Below are 4,242 nucleotides of genomic sequence, written 5' to 3'. Positions count from 1 at the left end.
GTGTCATCACGGCTAGTTGGATTTTGGGTCGTGACACTTCGATTGACATACTATCCTTTCCTAATTTCTTATGCTTAATTGAAATTATTATTATCTCTTATGTAATTGTCTATCCTTATTTGAAGTTATGATTAACTTTTATGTTGTTTATCTTTAATTAAATTTATTGCATCTCTTCGTAATTGCTCAACCCTAAATGAAGTTTAGTTATCCTTTATTGTAGTTGCCTCATCCTTATTTGGAATCATTTGTTACAAATTATTTCTCCCTTGTTGAGCCATTCTTATTGAGACTAGTATTCCCTGTTGTGTTTATTCTTTGTGAGCTCGTTCTACCGCTTCTTTGTGATCCAAAGCTCTTGAGTTGATTTACTTATCGTATTCTCGCGCTATTGTTGTTGTTGTTACTGTTGTACTCAGCTTGTTGACTCGAGGGCTATGCGCGGTTGTGGTATTGATACTGTTTAGATGAAATATTGTGGAATATGGGCACATGTTATGAAAGTCATTCTATTGTGATGTTGTGTTTTTGGCATGTAATATTGTTGGGAGATTTTGTTCGGGTGTTTGCACGAGGTTTATGCCGTGCTATTTTTATTACTGATATTGGAACATGCGGCATGAAAAGGCGGGCTATATATGTGGGTTTGCGCATGTGGAGAGACAAGGTGGGAATATTATTATATGCATGCGGCGAGACAAGGAGTACATTTACTTTATTATTGCGCACGTGACGAGACATGGTGGGCTATGTTGGGGATTGATTTAGGATGACTTGTGATAGCCTGGAGACCTTGTTGTTGTTGATATTTGTGTAGTGGCGTGCCTAACCTGTGTGAGTTTTATTTGGTGCAAATTGTGGGGATCGTTCCTTATGTGTCGTTCATTTTCTCTACTCTTATTCGTTGGCCCGAACTGTGATAGAACACTTGCACAAGCATACACGTACTTTATCACCCCATCGGTTTAAGAAGATGAACACTCATGCTACCGATCATTTGTACGTACTCCATCTACTTGTCTTATATGTGAGATTAGTTCTATTGGCACGTTAGTCGTCTGTGCAGTTATCAGTTGTAATGAGAGCAAAAGATGTTAAGTGATTGTGGTTCATGAATTGGAACCCGTGAATTGTGTGAGTTTTGAGGTTTGGTACCTCGTGGGGATTATTGAATAAACCCGGTGCGAAAGCGGTTATTCTTATCAAGTTGCTACTAATCTTTCCTTTATTTGTTTTTCACCGGATTTAAATTGTGTCCAGCTTACTCTACTGTGTTATTACTTGTGGTGTCCCGCTGCAAATTGTTGCTTCTATTTCCTACTGCAAGCTTCGTATTATTGTTGTCATTTTGCGTAGTTCTCTAGAGATATCATACTCGGTTAGTTCTATACCTATACTTGTTCAGGTTATCTAGTCCAGTAGGTATCTTGACTGTCCCTCGTCACTACTCCACTGAGGTTAGTCTTGATACTTACTGGGTACCGCTGTGGTGTACTCATACTATACTTCTGCACATTTTTGTGCAGATCCAGGTAATTCGGAGTCAGTCGATCGCTAGCTAACTGTACGGATCTTGCTGTGGAGACTCAAGTAAACCCGTTGTTGCGTTCACAGGCCTCGAAGTCACCTTCTGTTATTGTACTTGCACTGTTTATCTCTATAGAAACAGTTGTATTTAGAGGTTTTTATAGCAAACTCAGTAGAGTTTATGACTTGTACTACCGGTTTTGAGAATTGTAAGTTGTGTAATAAGGTGCTATTTCCTAATTATTAATTGTTGGTCAAATTCTTCTATTAATTCAGTAAGTGTTAGGCTTACCTAGTCTTAGAGACTAGGTGCCGTCACGACATCTTATGGAGAAACATTTGAGCCGTGACACCAATCCAGTAAGCAAATGAATAATATTATTAAAGTTCTTAGCATAAAAATAACTAACATAACTTCATTCAGTGATCTCGTAATCGCCTTTGAATGATCATGATAAACGAAAGCTTGAAATTCAGTAAATAATTTTTTGTATTCATTCAGGAACAACATATATATATATATATATATATATATATATATATATATATATATATATATATATATATATATATATATATATATATATATTACCCCATTTTAGCTTTTTCTTGTGAGTTAATGATTAGCAGTATTATTTGTATTGGCTGGACACGAACTCAGGACTTGATTATAATTGTTAATACCGTTGTCTGAGAGCAAGGAAATGAATCCTCAACAAGTAACATGCTGGTGATACATTTCTATTTTGCATGCTAATTTCTGGCCCTTATGATATGTATAGGACAATATTACAATTTAACATTGAGAAGAAGAGGAAGAATAAACTCAAATGATACTTTTTAACTATATAATAAGCAGAGGTTCTTCATAGGACAAAGGGCATTTCTGTTAATATGACCTAAAGTGAGGGCATTTCAGTAAATTAGGTGACTATTTTGTCTTTTCGGAAATTATTACTACGTGTCATTGATTAGAGACCCACGAGAGTTAGATCTTTGGTACGTTCCCTCGTCTCTTTAATCTCTGTTCAGTTTTGTTTTAATTTTTTTGGTTTCTCTTATTTTATTTTGCAGCCTCTATTTCATTTGCTACATCTGGTAAGTTTTCTCCTCTTCATTTCCTTTCTTGCACTGATTTCTGCTATCACGATCTGGATTCCTTTGAAAGTTTTGTCCCCATTTTCAAGATTTTTATTTTTCCGCTCTTTCTTCTAATTTATGTCTAGAGCTTTTGCATGCGCACCTGTAATTCTATTTGATCCCCACATGCATGGTTGAAAGATAGATGGCTTGGTGCATTTAAATGTGTTATTTTTTATTACTGTCGATGACGTCTTTTCTGACTTTTGCCACTAATAAATTTTTGCGAATCGAAACGTCTATGCAAAAATTTATAATTTTAAGCTTAATGTTGGAAGATTGGGTCATTGTTACCTAAACAAATTAGTTATTGACAATATCAGCAGATGCGGAGCAAGTATCCACACCTATTTGAGACTCCAAGTATGATTCTAGACTCGCTCTTAAACAAACGTTTGTTTAAGAGGGGGAGAATGTAAAGACCCGGCCGATCGTTTTGAGTATCGCAGTTCAGTTCCCCTATTTATTGCTTATTGTATGTTCATTTATGGTTATGTGATTTATCGGGGTGGTTGGTTTGGTTCCGGGGTTATTTCGGAATGAACTGGGACACTTATAGACTATTTGGCCAAGCTTTTTTGGGCCAAAAGTGCTTTTTTGGCCAAAAGTGCTTCTTTCAAAAATTGAGGTGTTTGTCCAAGCTTTTAGAAGGAAAAAAATATTTTTGAGGAAAAGCAGAAGCAGTTTTTGAGAAGCAGAAAAAAGTAGCTTATCTCCAAAAGCACTTTTTTGAGAAGCACTTTGAGATAAATATACTTAGAAGTACTTTTTAAAAGCTTGGCCAAATACTAATTACTGCTCAAAAGTACTTTTTAAATTAATTAGCCAAACACAAACTACTTATTACCAACATCACTTTTTTGAAAAGTACTTTTCAGAAAAAGCACTTCTCAAAATAAGCTAATTTTAAAGTTTGGCCAAACAGGCTATAATTCCCAAGGTTGGAAGCTTAAGTTGGAAGAGTTGACCGCACGTTGACTTATAAGTAAACGGCTCCGTATTGGAGTTTTGATGGTTCTGATAGTTTCGTATGGGAATTTTGGACTTAGGAGTATGTCCGAATATTGATTTGGAGGTTCGTAGGTCGTTTTGGATTGAATTGGCGAAAGTTAAAAAGTAGAAGGTTTAGAAGGGTGAGAAGTTTGATTGAGAGTTGACTTTGTTGATGACAGACTCGGATTTTAGTTCCAGGAGTTGGAGTAGGTCCGTTGTATCATTAATGACTTGTGTACAAAATTTGAAATTAATCGGAGTTGTTTGATAGGTTTTGGCATTGGTTTTAAAAGTTGGAAATACATTAGTTTCGTTAGGATTGAATTGAGGCGCGATTCATGTTTTTTATATTTTTTGAGGTGATTTGAGGCTTTGACTAAGTTCGTATTATGTTTTAGGATGTGTTGGTATGTTTTGATAGGGTCTAAGGGGTGATTCATTTTGAAATCGGATTGAAGTGTGGACTTAGAGAAACATATGTGGCTTCAGTTCTGGTGTAACCGCACTTGCAAGGTTTTGGCCGCAAGTGAGGAGCCGTAGAAGCAGCGAGAGTGCGCATGTGCTAGATTTTGGGAGGCTGCA

The sequence above is a fragment of the Nicotiana tabacum genome, chromosome 12 (genome assembly GCF_000715075.1).
Source record: "Nicotiana tabacum cultivar K326 chromosome 12, ASM71507v2, whole genome shotgun sequence".
NCBI classification, from domain to species: Eukaryota; Viridiplantae; Streptophyta; class Magnoliopsida; order Solanales; family Solanaceae; genus Nicotiana; species Nicotiana tabacum.
Note: the sequence above shows the minus strand (reverse complement) of the source record.